The sequence below is a fragment of the Antechinus flavipes genome, chromosome 2 (genome assembly GCF_016432865.1).
Source record: "Antechinus flavipes isolate AdamAnt ecotype Samford, QLD, Australia chromosome 2, AdamAnt_v2, whole genome shotgun sequence".
NCBI lineage: Eukaryota > Metazoa > Chordata > Mammalia > Dasyuromorphia > Dasyuridae > Antechinus > Antechinus flavipes.
This window is the reverse complement of record NC_067399.1, coordinates 665685877-665705798: the sequence shown is the minus strand read 5'-3', so window position 1 is coordinate 665705798 and position 19922 is coordinate 665685877. Positions and strand designations below refer to the sequence as shown.

The 19922-nt window shown below is 43.8% G+C and overlaps 1 long non-coding RNA gene across 1 annotated transcript in view; it reads right to left on the bottom strand.

Annotated features, from left to right (window-relative positions):
• Window positions 1-12743: 12743 nt before the first annotated feature.
• The window catches only part of LOC127552141 (uncharacterized), a 29578-nt gene continuing 22399 nt past the window's right edge, over window positions 12744-19922 (bottom strand). The window contains exons 5-6 of the long non-coding RNA XR_007951271.1: window positions 15206-15288; window positions 12744-13002 (exon numbers count right to left, since the gene is read on the bottom strand). This is a non-coding gene — a long non-coding RNA (uncharacterized LOC127552141). The remainder of the gene's footprint in view (window positions 13003-15205; window positions 15289-19922) is intronic.

The window sequence follows — 19922 nt, the reverse complement described above, 5'->3', positions numbered from 1 at the left end:
AAATAAATAAATAAAATTAAAAAATAAAAACAAAACAAAAAACAACACCCCAAAACAAAAAAAAAATTAAAATCTTAATTTCTTTCTAGTTTTAAGTCCTATGTCTTAGGAGACAATTGTTCTACCACTAAGTAAAGGCTGGGCAATTACAACCATTATTCAGGAAAACTCAGAGAAAATCCCACCAACGTCTCTACCAAAATCTCAATCAAAAGCCATTGGAAGGCAAGAACCTGAGAAAGTCATTAGCTCATCCTCAGTCGTCTTCATGACAGGAGGCCTCTTTCCAATGAAATGTGGCTATGAGCCACCACCAAGACCTGTTTCACCTGAAGTCTTGGCTCCTTCCTGTAGAGTAATGTGTTTCTGGACCTCATCTCCCGTCTGCGGCTTTTCCTTTGACTGGAGCCCATTAGCCGACTCTGTGCCCATTTCAGGCACAGCTCTCACTTTCCATTAGGGTTTGGATGATTGCATGGCTCAGTTTAGTAATCCATCATCTTTAGAAGTGCAGCGGCAGCGTCTGGCTGAGAGTCAAAAACCCTCCTGTTGACTTTCTCCAGACACCTGAGTTCCTGGGTTAGGGGATGGGAGAAGGAAGCAGCCTGGAAACCTAGAACTGACAACACCAGCTGACTCCTTGATGTCCACGAGTGTCAAAAACCATTAGCCAGGGTGCACCAAAACCACTGTACTCATTCATCCATTCAGAAGTATTCACTGATGTCCACCAAAAATTGGCCAAGAACCATTGCCTCGAGTGAAATTTTTCATTGGTAGAGAGAGTTCACTGGGCTTCAAGTCAGAGGCCCTGTATTCTAATTCTGGCTCTAATATTTATTGTCTGGGATCTTGGATAAGTCAATCTCTTCAAGCCTGTTTCCTCATCTCATTAGTGAGGCTCCAGTCTCCAAGAGTGCAGATGCTAACACACCAATGTCTTCTCACCTTTTGAGACTCTTGTCCTTGGGGGCCCTTTTCTAAAAAGACCATTTAATATTTTAATAATTTCTGTATGGACTCTATTTCCCCTACTTGATTCAGGGTGTATGGAGTATTCAAGACTAGTATTTTGCCACCGGTGAGTCAGAAGGCTATCTATCCCCTGCAGGATGAGAACAATTTATTCCAACAGTCATGAAAGTGGCTGAAGGAGGATGGTTAGAACTTGGACAGACATTGGAAAATTCCAAAGCCATCCACTCTATTCCAGGAATCTTGTCTTTTGTATTATGACTGGATTTGTACTCTGCAAGAGAGAATAAAGCTGATGATTTTGTGCAACTCTGCGTCCTTAAATTCAATTCATCTAACATTGAATACAGTACCCCATGATGCTAATGATCCTCTTCGAAAATAAAGAACAGAATAAAGATTGCCATCATGATCAAAGCAAAGAGATCAGGGCTTAACCCCACCCCCCACCCCCAGAAAGCTTTAATAGATATTTGGGAGAGGATGAGTATGATATATAATTAAAGGTGTTTAGTTACAACAGAAACTTAAAAGTTAATATCACATCATGAAACAGCTAACAACCAAGACAACAAGTGGAAATCATCCTGCTTCTATCATCTGTGTGTCCTTGGAGAAGGAAGGAAGGTGATCTCTCTGAGCCTCTGTTTCTTCATCTGTAAAAGGAGGGGGTGAGTTACAGGGCCTCTAGGGCCCTTTCTTCTCTAGATTAATGGTGTTGCCTTATGAGAACTGGACAGGACAGGTAGGTTTTTTAGGAAGGGCGTTGCTAAGTCCGCAGGGCGCTAGCTCTGGCCCTTTGGAGCCTTAGTTTGAGGGTCCTGGTCATCACAGGCCATCAGCCTTCTTAACGTTTTGAATGAACAGATCATTGGATTGCCGGGAGGGGGTGGTTTCTTTGCAAGTGGCCGTTTCCGATCCAAAAGACTGTGGGAACTGTTTGTAAGATGACATTTCCTACTCCCCCCATTGGCTTCTGGAACACGCCCAGATGCCTTGAAATTCTCAGGAGAATTCAGCTCTTCTCCGGAAAATTGTCTTGTTGCCCCACCGGGTTAAACCAATAGGCTCATCGGGCTCCAATAAAAGGGAGCGCAGATATTATCTTGTCTGACCCGGAATCACACAGATAAGGAAACAGACTGGGAGAGATTAAGCGACAGTTGGTAGAAAGGTTAATACCGCAAAGAAAAGGGTCATTCCAGATGAATCCAGCCGGGTAACGTCTGTACGATCGAGGAATTTTGTTCTATGTTTATTCTAAAAATACTGACAACTCACAGGGCATCCCTTTTCATTGTAGCTTTTTATTGACAAAACATGTGCGTGGGTCATTTTTCAGCACCGACCCTGGCGAAACTTGTGGCGAATTTTCCCCTCCTTCCCCCACCCCCTCCCCTAGGCGGCAGGCAGTCCCATGCATGTGAGATATGTTACCCACACGGCCCCACCCGCCGCCCACCCGCACCTCTCTCGCCCTTAGATGGCCGGCCAGGACTTCTCAGCTTGTGAGTCAGGGGCCTCCTCAGCAGTCAAACACCAACTGTCATGGAAGAAAACCTGAGGGACTCATTGCGTGCAGAACCTCTCCCCGAAGGCCCGAGCCCTGCGCGCCGCCACTAAGTGTATCCTGACAAGAATCTCCCAATGGCGGCGCCCTCCCCCACGGGCCCTCAGGTAGAACTCGGCTCCGGGGGAAGCCCACAGCTCCCTCCTTCTTGGTTTTAAACCTCCCCCATTCGCCTTCCTCTGGTGGGCAGGCCTTTCTCTGGCCTAAAGGAAACGAGGAGGGCTTTCGGCTGAACCGCTCCCCGCCCCCACTGCGCTGTCATCGCCTCCTGGCCCGCAGGGCGAACGCCGTCCCACAATGCCCATCGAGCCTTCCCAGAGATCCACGCCGAGAAAGCTCTGGAATGAAGCACCGAGGAAGAAGAAAGCAAGCCAAAAGCGCAACCTAGACAATGGCGGGCAAATGGGCCCACGAGGCGGGCGGCAGGGGGGGCAGATGTCCCAGGCGAGCCGCGCGCCCATCCCCCACGGCGGGGCCGAGGGCCGCGAATCCGCTTCCGGGCATCAGGCCCAGCGAAAGAGGCTGTGGGATCCGGAGCAACACTGACACCCAGCGGCTGCACGCGGGAGTCGCAGGCTCAGTTTAGTCAGTATTAATGCGTCAGACCCTGTGCTGAGAGCGGGAGCCAGGAAGCGGCCCGGGCTCCGTCCCCCCCGGCTCCGTCCCCCAAGTCCGTCACCCCCGGCTCTGCTCCCCCGGCTCCGTCCCCCCAAGTCCATCACCCCCGGGTCCCCCGGGTCCGTCATCCCCGGGCCCGTCCCCCCCGGCTCCGTCCCCCCCGGGTCCGTCCCCCCCGGCTCCATCCCCCCCCGGCTCCGTCACCCCCGGCTCCGTCCCCCCCGGCTCCGTCCCCCCAAGTCCATCACCCCCGGTCCCCCGGGTCCCCCCTCCCGGCTCCGTCCCCCCCGGCTCCGTCCCCCCAAGTCCGTCACCCCCGGCTCCATCCCCCCCCGGCTCCGTCCCCCCAAGTCCGTCACCCCCGGCTCCGTCCCCCCCCCGGCTCCGTCCCCCCCGGCTCCGTCCCTCCCGGCTCCGTCCCCCCCGGCTCCGTCCCCCCCCAAGTCCATCACCCCCGGCTCTGCCCCCCCCGGCTCCGTCCCCCCAAGTCCATCACCCCCGGGTCCCCCGGCTCCGTCCCCCCGGTCCGTCACCCCCGGCTCCGTCCCCCCCGGCTCCGTCCCCCCCGGCTCCGTCATCCCCGGGTCCGGACGAGACTCCCAGGCCACAGCACGATCCCCATTGGGCCTCCCGGCCTCCCAGACAATGCTCCGGGGAACGCCCCCACAGGAGAAAACGCTCCGCTGAAGGCAGAGGTAAATGCTCTCGGAAGCAGATCCTCTTCTGAACCCCTTGCTCGAGGGCCCGTTTCCTTCCCCTTTCCTGACTGGCCAAGATAGAATCTACGCCTCCTTCTTCAGCTAGTCCTAGATGGCGAAAATAGGAGCTACAGTGGGCAGAGCTCCGGGCCTGAAGTCCAGAAGCCCCGGGTTCAAATCCTGCCTCGGCCTAAGTAATCGCATCAAGCTGATTAACAAACTCTGTCTGCCGCCGTTTCCTCGAGTGTAAAAGGAGGACCTTGTAGGAGGAGCAGCTCTTCCTCTCAGGGATGTGGGGATTAACCGAGATATTTCTAAAGCGCTTAGCGCAGAGCCTGGCAAAGAGCAGGCGCCATTTAAATGCTAACTGCTATCGTTATCCTAGGTCACGTTATCCTAGAACTTTCCACCACCATCACCATGTGCTACGTTGCTTGTTAAGGCCTCTCCTCCCTTTTTTGAGGTCCTATTTCCTGGAGGATGAGAATGGGGTCATTTTCCATCACTGTCTTCTCAGCACAGAGCCTTGCCCCTATTGAGTGCTGAATAAATCATTGTGGAATAAATATTAAAAGATCCTTGAAAGTAAGGAGATGATTTATTTATAATAAATGACAATTCATTAGTCCCTGCACAGCAGCTCACAAAATTTTTGTACTTTTCATTTCCAGGGCTCATTTGCCGGGAGAGCCAGTAAAGGATGGTGGCCTGGGGGCCGAAAGCCTCTCGTCTTCCCATACTAGCTCATGAGCCATCTGTTCACCCCTTGTTCTCTGAGGCTCCTAAGTCCCAGAGAAGGTGCTGCATGTCTCAGTGGGAGGAGATTCCTCTCCAGGGACTTCTCTGAACTCAGTGACCTCAAAGGGTCGTCCCGTCCCCCTTTCCATGTTAAGGAGCAGGATATGCAACTTGCCACCTGAAGCCCTAGGTTCAAGTTCTTCTTTTGAGAGCTACTAAATGTGGGACATCATCCAAGACAGCTAAGCTCTCGGAGCCTCATTTTCCCTCATCCACAAAATAAAGGCTATAATCATCTTACTCAGGGCCTAAATATGAACTAAACAGGATACTAAACATGAACCGATCATTTTTTGACCTTGAAAGTAGGCATATTAAAAACCCAATCCATCAGCCTTGTCCGATTCACTGGGCTCCTGGAAGCAGCAGATCCTGTGCTCGGTCCCAACCTCCATCAAAAGTTCTGATTAATGAGGACTCAGACTGAAGGGGGAAGGAGTGTAGAGCAAGGGAGACATGACTATGTGAGCAAATAATAGTAGGTCCTTAACAAATTCATGGTGACTAAATTGGAGGTCAAATGGAGGGATATTTGCAAAGCACTTAGCACAGTGCCTGGTGTATATTAGGTTCTTAATAAATGCTGCTTCGTTTTCCCCTCTCCTTCCTTTCATTTTACAAATAAGGGAACCAAAGTTCAGAGACGTCAGATAGGGACAGAGCCGGTATTAGAACCCAGGCCTCTGGATTCCCCAATCTTGTACCATGCTGTAGCATCTCTGCTTTCATCAAAGTCCTTGATAATTCCAAGTCACAGTGGAACCTTCCACCAGCTGCCTCCTCATCCTGGTGGAAGCACATACCCCCCAATCCCCAGCATCAATCACCAGTTTGGGGCTGGGTCAGTCAACGAAACCATTCTAAAGATACTAATTATCCATTGTCTGGGCCCTAGGCCTTCATCTTGCTCCCAAGGCTGGCAGAAAAGACTTTGCTGGACATTCTGCTGCACTATCTATACATGATGGCATTCGTCTGATCTGCCCATCCAGTAATCCTGTCCAAAAAGATTTGCTTTTAATTCACTGGTTTTTTTTAGTATTTTAAAATTGTTCAAACCAGATTAAAATGCTTCTAACTTGGCTTAAACCAGAAATGAACTATTTAATCTCTTTAAAATAATTATTCCTTTCTTGTATTTGAGATCCCCTTTTTGCAGTCAGAAGGAACATAATACAGTTCACTATTAAGGCTGATATGCTGAATGATCTCAGGTCCCCTTTGACCTCCTCTGCTTTGAGTGGCCCAATCCTCTATAACAAATCCTGAATCAAAGTGTCACAAAGAACAGCTTCTCTGTCTCTGGGGATGCAGATTAAGTGTTAAAGTGGAGAGCTTTGGATGGAGTATGAAAGACTTGAATTCAAATCCTACCCCAGTTACTTACCAGCTGTTCCACCCTGGACAAGTCACTTACTTTATATGTGCCTTAGGTTTATAAAATAGACATAATAGCATCCACTTCCAGGATTATTGTGAAGATTAAATGATATAATTGTAAAGTGCTTTCATACCTTAAGTGTTATAAATACCAACTCTCCTTTCCTGCCCCCTCCCCCCCCTTTTTTGTTTTTTCTTCTCCTCTTCCTCTTTTTTTAAATTTTCCTTCTTTTTTCTTTTTCCTCCTCCTCTTCCACTTGTAAAGTGCTTCCAAAACCTTAAAAGTGTTATGTAAATAAAACTCCTTCTCTGCCCCCCCTCTATTTTTCTTCTCTTCTCTTCTCTTCCTCTTTTTTCTCTTATTTTCCTTCTCCTTTTTTTCTTTTTCCACCTCCTTTTCCCCTTCTAAAGTGTTATGGGCCAGAACTTGAAACAAGGTGCTAAGTCACTGGAATTGATAGAAACAATGCTTATATACTTGGTTCACATCTTTGGAGTTCACACCTTTGGGAGAGTTCACACATTAGCTCACATAGAGTTCACACCTCTCACATCTTTAGAGTTCATATCTTTAAGAGAAAATATATAAGGAGCTCCCACAAGCCAAGTAGAGATTTCAGGAGATTCACAAGTCAGGATTCAATAGAGGAGATTCACAAGTCACAGCTCCCACAAGCCCATTCTCTCAGAGGAGGAGTCAGATTCATTTGATATTCCATCATTGTGCTGGCTGGAGGTTTTGGATTCAGAGGGAGCTGGAGGCTGAAGCTGACAGAGGCAAAAGACTAGTAGCAAGAGCTCTTGGAACCAAGGAGAGAGATAGGCCTCTAAGAAAACTAACCGGGCTATTTTAAAGAAAACAATAAAGGACTTTAACAGCTGGCTGCATTTAAGGTGATTACTCTGAACTGAAATGAAGGCTGCCTCCAGAAGCCCCCCAAGAAACCTGCACCCAGAGAACATTATATATTTTAGAAAAGAGAACATTACAGTAAAATGCTTCCAAAACCTTAAAAGTGTTATGTAAATGCCAGCCATTGCTGCTGCTCCTCCTCCTCCTTCCTTTGATTACCCCTCTTCTTCCACTCTTCTTCCACTCTTCCTCCACCTTTTTCTCCTCCTTCTCCTCCTCTTCCTCTTCTCCCTCCCCTTTCACTCCTCCTCTCCCTCCTCCTTTTTGACCAAGTTCCCTGCAGCTTGTGGACTTCAGATGCTACTGCTCTTGGGTCAGTTATCAGTGTCCCCACTTACTGTTATGCAGCTGGGCTCATCCAAACTTCCTTGCACGAATATCCACTCAGTACTGAGGCCATCGAGGGAGTTGGGCCCTTATCAACCCCCAGCCATCATTCCCTATGATTCTCCCATAAACGTGTCCATCTTTCCAGCCCTAAGTCTGGAAGCTGGGACCGGTGACTTGTGCACAATCCCCGAGCAGTTAATGCCATTGTAATACCCAGAGCTCTTGTCATCCCACACCTCCACACTCTGCTTAACCTTGCACCACTGGGCCCTCACTTTATGGTGGTTGACCTCTGTAGTGCCTCCCTTTCCAATCCAGTTGCCCCTGAAAGCCAACTCACATTTGCTTTTACCTGGGAGAGTTGCGTCCTTTCAAAGGAACTCACCCAGTCACCTTCCTGTTTCTCACAGGGATTAAACCAAGACTAATTGGACTCTGTCCTTTTCCAGTATGTTAATGAGCTCCTTTATTCCCCATTTCCATTTGGGACTCTATATACCTCCTTAATGGTTTAGCAGCTAGAACCCCTAAAGTATCTTAGAGACAAGTTTACCTTCCTTGCTCTAGAGTTCCTCAGAAGAAAATCATTCCATTATTTGGGGGAGGGGGTTTCCTAAAGAATTACATAGTGATAGAGGTACCCATTTTACAGGAACATCATTAATTAAACTGCTTTCATCCTAGTCAATTGTGATAGGCCCTCAGAGGACAGCCAATCCAATCCCCTCAGACAATCAAAAAGCATTTATTAAGCACTAATTATGTGCCATGATATGTGTTAAATGCTGAAGGAAAAACCCCTGATTTCAATGAATTCATATTCTAATTGTGGAGAGAATATGCAAAAAACAATAACAACAGCAAAAAATTATGAGCATATAAGATCCCGACAAAGTAGATGAATGGACGTCTCAAAGGGAAGTTAAAGGGACTGGATTTGAGCTCAGTCGTGAAGAAAGTCAGTGAAATCAAGAGGAGGGGGAGGAAGAAGAGAGCATTCCAAAAGTTTGGAGCAGTGAGGAGGCACAGAAATGGGAGAGGGATAGTGTGAGGGACAATAGCAAGAAAGGCCAAGATGGAGCCACGAAGAGTGTATGGGAGAAGTCAGGTGTAAGAAGGTTGGAGAGTAGGAAGAGGGAGGTCGTGAAGGGCTTTAAGTGGCCATTAGAAGCTTTTGATATTTGACCCTGGAGGTAAGAAGGAGCCTCTAGAGTTTACTGAGTAGGAAAATGGCATGAGCAGATTGGGCTTTGGGAAGAACACTTTGATGAAGTCCTGGATAGCCAACTGGTCATTGCCAGAGAAAACCTGAAGCTATGTTTGGATTATAATACTCTCTGAGGCAAACAGATGGGATCCTCAGTCTTAAGGGAGCCTTTTGCTTTTGAGTAGATCTTTTGTTCCAGTAGATTTTCTAATACAGTCCCACTCCAACTGGAGGTCTCTAGAAACTCCATCTTTGCTCATCCAATCAGAAAGCCAAGTTCTCATGTCAAACCTTTGAGATTATATTTCCTCTATAAAAGATGCACCCACTCCTCTTTAGGGCTAATCTGCCACCACCTTATGGTGTCTTTCTCCTGCTTATAGCTAACTCTCTTTGGGTACTAAACCTCATTTAGGGTTAGCCTGCCAGTCAATTGTATAAACCCCTTCTCCTCCTTACCCCCTTTTGGGTTAGTCTGTTGAACTTCTCTATGGATTTAGTCAGTTAGTCAATGGTGTTCTTCCACCTCATGGCATCTTGCCTTTAATGGTTTCTTCCTCCTGGTTATTTGTGACTTCCAGTAGGGAACCTGTCTTTCCACTTGGTGATTGTTTAACACACACGCACACACACGCACCCCCCCCACACACACACACCCTTTCCTTGCTAACTCCTATGTGCTATTCCCATAATAGTAAAAACTTAGTAATCTGTGATGAATTTCTGACTTGATTTCTTCAGGTCCATTGAACTATAAGCGAATCTCTATTATACTATTTTATATAATATTCATCTACAATTATGCACTCCCAAATCCAAATCTATTTACCACTTCTGGTGCCTGCTTTACCACTTTAACTTTGGCAGCCAAGTAGAAGATTCTCTGGAGTGGGGAAAGGCTGGAATCAAAGGGTTCAATCTGTAAGCTATACCAGTCCTTCAGGATGGTAGCTCCTTTTACAGAAGAGGACCAAGAAAGCTCACTCAAGCTCACACAAGTGGCAAATGTCAGAGATAGGATTCAAACAAGGAAGAGTTATAGGATGAAAAGACATCGACAGATTGAGATCTGGGGACTGGAGTGCAAAGGGGTAGAGGTAGGGAAAACATAGATCTTGCACCTATCAGAGCATCCAGGGAAGAGTAACAACAATGACAACCCAAAAGCAACAATAACTGCCAATTTTGAGCAGATGCTGCCTCTGCTTCCCTTCTGCCCATGACTTAATTCAGACACTCCATGTTATCTTGGCTATAGAGTTTTCCTTTTCTTTCTTTTCTTCTCTTGGTGCTCTTTGTAGGTACTTATCTGCTCTTCTGAGATTTAGAAAGCAAGCTTTATTTTTCAAAAATCATCCTTTGAATACTAAGATCCTCTCAATGGAGGTTATTTGTTTACTTGTTAAAATTATTCAAGAGTTCCACCAGCCCCCCCTTAAAAGAATGGGAAATTGGAACATTTTTTTTTTTTTAAAAGCAAACACAATCAAGGTTGCTTTCTTTCTTTTTTTTAATCAGTTTTTATCAGTTTCAATGAATAACCTCAATGATTAGCATTTGAAAGGCTGCTACCAATGAAGGTAGCTAAGTTCTTGAATCGAAATAAGGAAGATGGCAGAATCAGCCTGCCAGAAAATAAGTCTCAAAGAAAGTCTGGCCCAACCCAGACCACAACCAGAATCCCCTCAGCAATAAACCTGACAAGTCGTCAGCTAAACTCTGCTTGAAGACCTTCTGTGAAGGGCACTGCCTGGTGGAGAGGTTTTGGAGTTAAGGGGTTTGGGGTTCGAATACTAATCCATGCAATGTAGAAGTTATTTCATCTCATGGGATCTCAGTTTTTTAATTTGTGAAGAGGAGGCTTGGACTTACTGGGATCTTAATTCCAAACCCCTCATTATCTTCCAAACTCAGTCAATTTGAGGATAGTTCTAATGATTAAAAAGCTCTTCCTCAAAACTAAGGCAAAATCCATCTGGTGAAGGACCGGTTAAAGTGCTGGTTCAGAAAGACCCAAGTTCAAATTAAGTCTCAGACACTTATTAGCTTCATGATCCTAGACAAGTCACTCAACTTCTATATGCCTTAGTTTCCCCAGTGCTAAAATGGAGTAATAATAGCACTTTCTTCCCAGTTCCAAAGATCAAAAGAGATAATATTTGATCTTAACCCAGGACCCAGTCAGTACTTAATGAGTTATTTCCTTTCTTATGGCTTTTATTTTCCAAATCCAACACCCCAGTTCCTTTGACTAGTCCCTTTTTAGAAGGATCTCCAGCCCTCTCCCTCTCCTGGTTGTTCCACTGCAGCAGTTACCTTTCTAACATGTTGAGATCAGAACCAAACATACTAATCCATTATGATCTGACTGAGGGAAATAGTCCAGTCTCATCTCATTCTGAACAGGTGCTTCTCTCTTAAGGGAGTCTCAAGTAACATTAGCTCTGAGAGATGTCATGTCACTCTGTTGACCGATATTGGGTTTGCCGTCTAGGGAGACCTCTTATTCTTGTTACCATGAGCCAAGCCCTCATCATAAACAACAACAAAAACAGATTCTATTTGCCAAGTTCTATAAGGTGGTACTCCTTTGGACCCGGGAGCTCAGGTTCCCATGGAAACAGTGCTGGCAGTGATGAATAGATTCTTTGGCCATCTGCAGCATAGTGCTGCTGGGAGTCAGGAAGATTTGGGTCTGGGGCCCACTTCTGGCTGTGACCCTGGGCAAATGCTCATCCCCGGTGCCCTCAAGCTACTCCCCAAGACTACATGTTGCAGAAAAGGTGCTGACCTGCACTGTTAAAGGGGACTTCCTCACCTGGGAATTCCCCCTACCAATGAAATCACAGTTCAGGCCAAAGATATATAAAAAAAATCCATAATGTGCTTGATATATTGAATTGTACTAATATACTCTAACCACTGGGTTATAGGAGAAAGAACACTGAAATCAAAAGACCTAGGTTTTAACCCCAGGTTTGTTATGTAAGATTTGTATGATCATGGATAAATTACTTCAATTCTCTAAGAATTAGTTGCCATTAGCTGAGATACTTTTGAGCTCCAAAATCCTATAATACTATGATCATATAACAATGTTTCTGTAGGAAAACCAAACAAACCATAAACAGAGAAACAAAGTCTCATGGCTTAAGAGGGTGGAAGCCGCTATTCATAAATACTTGGTGCAGATCTTGGTGCCGAAAGCAGGGTCCCTCCCTCTCTCAATGTTCTTGTATAACTTGCAATGGGAAGAAGAGTAACCTTAACCTAGATCAGGTCCTGACCAGGGCCCGGAGCCTGAGAAGGTGGTCAGCAGCCAGGAAAAGGAGAGCTCTGGAAAATTAAGGGGAGAGATCAATGACATACAGACCAGATAAGGAAGCCTTCGGGTGAGAACTGATAGAAAGTGCTCAATTCAATCTAATCAACATTTATTAAGCACCCGCTAAGTGCCGAGCACCTTACCTCAGGCTTTTTTGGACTGTGATTTCATTGTCTTATGTAGGGAGAATCCACTAAGACTGATCCACTTCCTTGCCCTTCCAGATTTTTAGCCTTAGAGAAGAGCTTGGGGCATAAAGAGGTCAAGATGACTTGCTCAGCAGTTGCACAGCAGATAAATCAGAAATAGAACTCGAACCCAGGTCCTCCCAACTTTAAAGCCAGCTCCCTATTCACTTTGCTATAATGATGCAAATACTAAAACCCAACAATCTTTGCCATCAAAGACAATCCGGGTCACTGGAAAGATACACCATGTGCAAGGTTAGGCGTGCACAAAATAGAAACAAAATAACCTCAAGTCGTTTGAGAGGGATAAAGCTTGAATAGCTGGGCTAGATCAGGAAAGGCATCCTGGAGGAGGTGACAACTCAACGGGGCTTGCAACTTACTGAGGTGAAGAAAAATAAATCAGATCCTTAAAATACAAGTTAGTCCCCCAAAATGGGTATGACTCCTCAAAGGCACACAGAGTTTAAAACAAATAATTGATCAAACGAATGAACAAATGAATAAATCAATGAATGAATGAAGAAAGAACAATAATTTAAAGTGGTTTTTTGTAGGGTGGTCAGTAGGTTAGGAGAAACTGTGTGTGTGTGTGTGTGTGTGTGTGTGTGTGTGTGTAGATAGTTTTTTTTTTTTTAACTGCACAAAACACTTGTAAACAAAATGTGATCCCTAGACATGATCCTTCAGGACAATCCACCCTGTCAATCACTAAATGGTGATACTTTCTGAGCCATTGGCAGTTTCTGGACAGGTTTCTGTTTAATCTTTTAAAGCTTCAGGATGAAAAAGCCACATGGGGACACATAGAGCAGATTTCTGGGCGTCAGCCTTGTCTCACTGTAGAAATCATTCCCCGACGGTCAGAAAAGAGCCTTTGTCAAGAGCCCACTGGGAACTAAATTCTGATCGGGGCTGCAGATTGTTGTTGTTGTTGTTTTAAATGTTTGTCCTTCGTTCTCTGAAGAGAATCCTGACATCAAGAAGATAATGTTATGACCTGCAAGTGAATTGGATTGAAATAAGGGAGGGCTGAGCAGACACCAAGTTCAAGTTCTCCTCTGGAGCCATCTGGAGCTAATGGCAAGATGTAAATCAGGATAACTGGAGAAGGCTCTGGATGCAGGAAGTGACCATGGCCTTTTGAAGTTCAGGATTTTAACAAGTTTCAGTTTGACTGAGGTAACACCCAATCAATAATTAAGGCTAGGTAAGAATTAAGGCAAAGAATGGCCTCTTTTTGATATTGAAACACACTCTCTCTCTAGGAATAAAACATTTGTCAGCAGGTGACTTGAGAACTCAGCTCTGTGGCTCCACTGTCCTGCTTAGTGAGTGAGTACATCTCCCCTAACGCACCAGATCCTAACTGGTCCTACACAAATGCTTCCCAAGCCATCCAGCCACCAGATGTCTGCCATCCGCCTTGCCCCTTGCAAACCTCTTGCTCTGGGAACCATAATCCTGCTGTTGTTCTTGGAAAGGACAGAAACACTATAGGCTCTCTGACTGCACTGTGGAACTCTTGTGCCTTAGAGCTAAACTCCCTGGCAGGACTAAACTCCCTCCAGTTCCTAATTACGATGTAAGTTCTTTTCCTGAGGGCAGGTACTCTCCCTTCGGTAGCTGTACCTTTGGAGAGGTGGCTGCCGGAGGTACTTAATTGGTGCTTTCTCCCTCATTCATTCAAGCATGCACAGTGATTTCAGAGCTACACTGAAAGGACACTAGACAAAAACACTGAGGAATTGACTAATTTATCACTTTTTTAAAACCAGCTGTTAAGATCTCATACAGAAAAGGACTGCTTGCCATCTAGGGGAGGGGGTGGAGGGAGGGAGGGGAAAAATCGGAACAGAAGTAAATGCAAGGGATAATGCTGTAAAAAATTACCCTGGCATGGGTTCTGTCATTAAAAGTTATTTAAAAAAAGATCTCATACAGAACAAAAAATTACATATACACACAGTGAGACAACAAAGCTTTGCAGGATAGTGCCCTCTCCATGGTACATTTCTTTCTTCCATGGTAAACTACCCCCTCCCTCTCCATAGTAGATTTCCCCCTCTTCATGGTACACTCCTCCCTGCTCTATTGTACACTATCTTCACTCCATGGTACTGTACCCCTTCCTGTTTGCACTAGCAGGTTGGGTCCCCTTGTATGACTACCCTCCCCCAAAAAACCAAGGGAAACCTGAGAGCCTATATTGTGAAAACTGCAGCTTGTAATCACTTTGCCCCCCAACCCAGTATCTTTACCTTTAGCCAAAGGACACAAAGAGCTTGATACAAAAACTTTTCTTGTGATATCATTGTAAGAATAGAGCCTTATGTGAACTTGGTATGTATTCTCCAACAAACCCACATAGGATCAGTAGAAATGGTGAGCTCACCTCTCGAATACTCTAAAAAAGAGGCAACATCTAGTGTGTAGCTAAGGTAACTCATCTGTTCTTATGCTAAAGGGGCCCCGTGGCCCATCTCTCCTCCTGGTGACTAGGTATCAAATGTCTATAGGACGTATTGATTTACTGGGCTCCTTGTGACTTCTCCTTCATCACTAGCTGGTTGGGGGGGAGAGGAGGAGAGAAGGCATGATTATCTCTCCAGAGCTGCAACATTTTTCCATAGCCAGCCTTTTTCTCATCTGACAGAGCTCACACCGAGCAGAGCTATCTGCTGGTTAACTGACTCCCCAGAGAATGTGTTTTGTTTCTTAAAAAACAACCCCCAGGTCAGCAACACAATGATCCAAGACACGTACAAAGGACTCACAAAGAAAAATGCTATCCACATCCAGATAAAGGACCAATGCACTATGAATTCAAATCAAAGCTCTTTTTTTTACACTTTATTCTTTTTGGTTTTTTTTTTCCCCTCCTTTTGATCTATTTTTTCTTTCACAACTGTGATTAATATGGAAATATGTTTTACAAGAAAGCATATGTAGAACCTATATCAAATTGCCTATTATTTTAGGAAATGGGGATGGGAGAAAGAAACATTTGAAACTCAAAATCTTGTAAAAACATATGCTAAAAATTGTTTTATTGGGGAAAAATACTTTAAATTTAAACTAAAAAAACTACCTTCAGGGATGTGGATGAGCCTTTAGTGTGCTATCAGCCGCCCTATAATCCCATCAAATTTGGTGTGATTTCCTCAGAACTCATAAAGACTGAATGCAATGTAAATACTAACATGTTTCCTTTAAAACCATAATCCTTTGTTCCTTACATGGCCTCTTATGCTCTGTAATTTCATCAGCTGGACATGGAATCATTCTGGAAAAAAAAAAAAAAGAAATGGTCACAATAGTGAGAGGGAAGCAAGGCTATCCTTATATTAGAGATAAGGGTCAGGGTGGGGGTGGTGGAAGCTGCCCCATCCCAATACAGTGAAATATACTCATGGGACTGAAGTTATCTAAAAAGTGATTTTAAAAAATCCTTAAATAATGGGTTAGAGACCCTGTGATCTCATGCTTAGGATCATGCCCTAATGATGGGTATGTGTATATACACATACTGACATGTTTAGATTTGGTTCTAACTATAGATATATATACACATATATATACATGTGAACACACACACACACACGGGAGCTAGGTGAAGCAGTGGATAGAGCTCTAAGGCTGAAATCAGGAAGACCTGTATCAGATTTTTTTAAAATTATATCTTTTTATATAGAAAACATATGCATGGGTAATTTTTCAACATTGACTCTTGCAAAACCTTCTTTTCCAACTTTTCCCCTCCTTCCCTCCACCCCCTCCCCTAGATGGCCGGTAGCACCATACATGTTAAATATGTTAAAGTATATCTTAAATACAATATATGTATTTATTTATACAGTTGTCTTTCTGCTCAAAAAAGATCAGATCTAGAAAGAAGGAAAAAAAATCTGAGAAGGAAAACAAAAATGCAAGCAAACAATAACAGAAAGAGTGGAAATGCTATGTTGTGTATGTGAGATCTACACTCATTTCCCAGGGTTCTTTCACTGGGTATAGCTGGTTCTCTTCATTACTGAACAATTGGAACTGGTTTGGATCCTCTCATTGCCGAGGATAGCCACTTCTATCAGAATTGATCCTCATACAGTATTGTTGTTGAAATATATAATGAGCTCCTGGTTCTGTTCATTTCACTTAGCATGAGTTCATGTAAGTCTCTCCAGGCCTCCCTGAAATCCTCCTGCTGATCATTTCTTGCAGAACAATAATATTCCATAACATCCATATACCACAATTTATTCAGCCATTCTCCAACTGATGGGCATCCATTCAGTATCCAGTTTTTGGCCACCACAAACAGGGCTGCCACAAACATTTTGGCACATAGAGGTCCCTTTCCCTCCTTTAAGATCTCTTTAGGATATAAGCCCAATAGTAACACTGTTGGATCAAAGAGTATGCCTTGTATCCGAATTTGACCTCAGTTCCTAGCTATGTGATCTTGGATAAGTCACTTACCCATTTGCCTCAGTTTCCTCATCTCTAAAATGAACTAGAGAAGGAAATGACAAACTGTTTTTAGGATCTTTGTCAAGAAAACCTCAAATAGATTTATAAAGTGACAGACATGACTGAAGCAATTAAACAACAAAAATATATATACACCTATTCCTACCCCTATACATACATATTTTGTTCTAAATCAGTTCCTTCCTCAGTTCATCCTAATGTGGTAACTCCCTTTATCAGTTTAATAAATTGGTAGCTCTTCTATAACTTATAACAGATTCTTAGAAGGTTGATTGCCCCTTGTTCGTGTTGTTTGGCCTTCATTTTCAAAGAGGACCAATGCCTTGACTTGCTTGTGAATTGGATTAAACGAGACAAGGTTGTGCAAAGTCATCAGTCAGCCCTACTCTCCCTTCCAATGTCATCAAAGACCAGTAAAAAGACAAAAGTGTTAGGGATGGCCAGGATGCAGTAGGTTATCTCATGGCTTTGAGTACTGAAGCATAATCAAGTACATAAGACAGACAAGACTTGAACACAGGCTTTATTCCCCTGGTCCGAATCTCATTTGTGATGCTCACTACCTGTGTGGTCTTGAATAAATCATGTTTTCCCACTTTTCTCATCTATAAAATAAGAGGATTGGATTCACTGGCCTCAGAGGGCTCTTCAAGATTTTTATAATGTCATTGTTATGAGAACTCCTTCAGTGATGATACAGTTCATAAGGCATCCAGGTTCTTTCATTCCATGAAACTATTGGTTATGTATTCTTTCCCATGCTCCAGCCAGCCAGTAATGCTGAGAACTTCCCTCTAATTCTTTTGCTATTGTGTGGGTGCCACAGGAACATCCAAGCCATCCACCCTTGTGGCTCGCTCTTGCCACACAACTGGCCCACCTCCCTTTCTGATCACATACATCTCCCACATCTACATAGCTTCATTTGTGGAGTTCTAGGTTAGTTACACAAAGCAGCTTCCCCATGGAAGCCATATGTCTTTCTATTGCTCTTTGGGTGACTTTCAACTTCAAATCTTTAGAATTTTAAAGAGTTTTCAAGGCTCACAGATACCTTTGGCTCATGATAAGGGGTTATCTTTAGTAATGAAATATTGAGGTGAAGAATTTAAATTTACAGCTTGGCTAATGTTTTAATAATTTGGTTAAAAGAAATCACTTTCATAGATCATAAAATGCAAGAATAAGAAAGGCCCTCAAAGATATTTTGACCCAACTCATATCTGAACAAGAACTCCCCCTAGGATATATGGCCATCACTTGCTTGAAGATATTTAGGGAGAGGAAACTCTGTCTCTGGGGGCTGCCTATTCCCATTTTGGATAGCTCTACAACAGTGTCACCATGTGTCAAGCTTATGTTTCCTCCTTTGCCTCTTCCAAATATTGCTCCTGGATCTTAGGATCATAGATTTAGAGCTGGAAATGAAGTGAAACTTCTCCTCCCATCTTATAAAGAAGGAGACCAAGACACAAATACCCTTTCCCAAGGTCATACCTGTTATGAGCCAGAACTTGAAACAAGGTGATAACTCAAGGCAGATGTTAGAATCCTAGTGTTAACTCAATGGAATAGATACAGTGCTTATTGGTTCACACATTAGAGCAAATCCTTACAAAGTAATAAGTAAATCAATTGCCTAATTTAACATGTACTTAGCAAATTCTCTAACTCACTAATGTATTTAAGTACTCATTGGAGTTCACAAGTATGGGAGATTCACAAAGTTAACTTTGTAACTTTGTGAATTCACACCTTCCTTAATCCCCCTCAGAGGAGGAGTCAACCTTTAAGAGATCATATATAAGAAGCTCTTGGAGCTTAGAAGATTGACAGAGAGGGGAGCACTCTGGGAGGAAGCCCACAAGCCTACTTCTGAAGGTAGAGTCAGATTCATTCCATTTTCCACCTTTGTTCTGACTGGAGGCTGAAGAAAGCAGAGGCAAAAGATTAATGGCAAGAGCTCTTGGAACCAAGCAGAGAGATAGGCCTCTAAAAAAACTAACCGGGCTATTTTGGAAGGAGAAAATAAATGTTTGGCTTTTATCAGCTGCATTTTGAGGTGATTATTACTCTGACTGAAACAAAGGCTGCCTCCAGAAAACCTCCCCAGAAACCTGCTCCCAGAGAACTATTATATTTTAAAGAAGAGAACACCACACATAGCCAGTGCTTCAAGTAGGATTTGCATCTATTTTACTGACCCCAGGATCATGAATCCACTGTGCCAAAGTGCCCCTCACATCAAGAAGAACAAGTCAAATCTTTTTTCCCCCATGTTACAGTCCTTCACCTATCTTGTAACCCTTTCCAGATTTTGCAAGATCAATTTCACCATGACCAACCATATACCAAAGCATATTTTTCTGCAGCTATTTCTAGTGTCATTTACTGAGATGCTATGACTAACTTCAATAAATCAAGAGATGTGAACAAGTTTTTCACATTAAAGCACTTATTTAGAGCATAATAAGTGAAAACAAAATTCTGAAGTAAAAAAAAACCTACTTTTTAAATAACTGCAATTCAGGATGAGATAGAAAAACAAGTTAAAGTGGTTGATTTTAGATAATTCATTAGTTACTGAAAATTTTCCACAGACAGCAATGATTTTGAAATGTGATAGTGGCAGGAATGAGCAAAGATAGCTTGGGAGAAGGAGAGAGCATCAAGTCATGGATTCCCAGGGAATCTCAAAAGCTTGATAAATCCAGAGGAGGCCTTCCTTTTGGTCAAGGCTGACCCATCAGTCCTGCGTTCTTGATCCAAACCCTTCCTGTACATCCTTGGAGCTTGTCCCACAATTGTTCCTTCTCTTTCTCTCATCTTCAGTTTCTCTTTAATGGCTGACTTCTTTTTACCACTCATAATCTTGCCACAAGGCCCCATTCTTAAAAAATAAACTTTTGACCTGCTCCTGACATCCTCTCAAGCATTGTCCTTTATCTCTTCCTTTCATGGCTAAACTCAGAGAATGGGTTTTCTATTCATTCTACTACTTCCTTGTGTCCCCTTCACTTCCTAATCCTTTTTAACCTGGTTTACCACCCACCACTCCACTGAAATCCTACAATGAAAATTACTTTCTCCAAAAGCAACAACTCTTAACTGCAAAGGCCTTTTTCCTCATTCTCATTTGTACTTTCTGTAACTCTGACACCACTGACCTACACCAAGCCATTCCCTACTCCCTCGGCTTCCATGTCACTTTCAAATTGGTTCTCCTACATGTCTGGCTGTTTCTTTGCATTCTCTTTTGCTGGATCATCATTATATCTCATCCACTGAGTCTGAGTACTCATTGAAGCTCATTCCTGGGTCTTCTTTTCTCTTATCTCTTTCCCTCTTCTTTTCTTTCCTCTCCTTTTTTCTCATCATTCTCTCTTGGTGATATCATCAGCTCTTATAGATTCAATTAATCAATTTTCT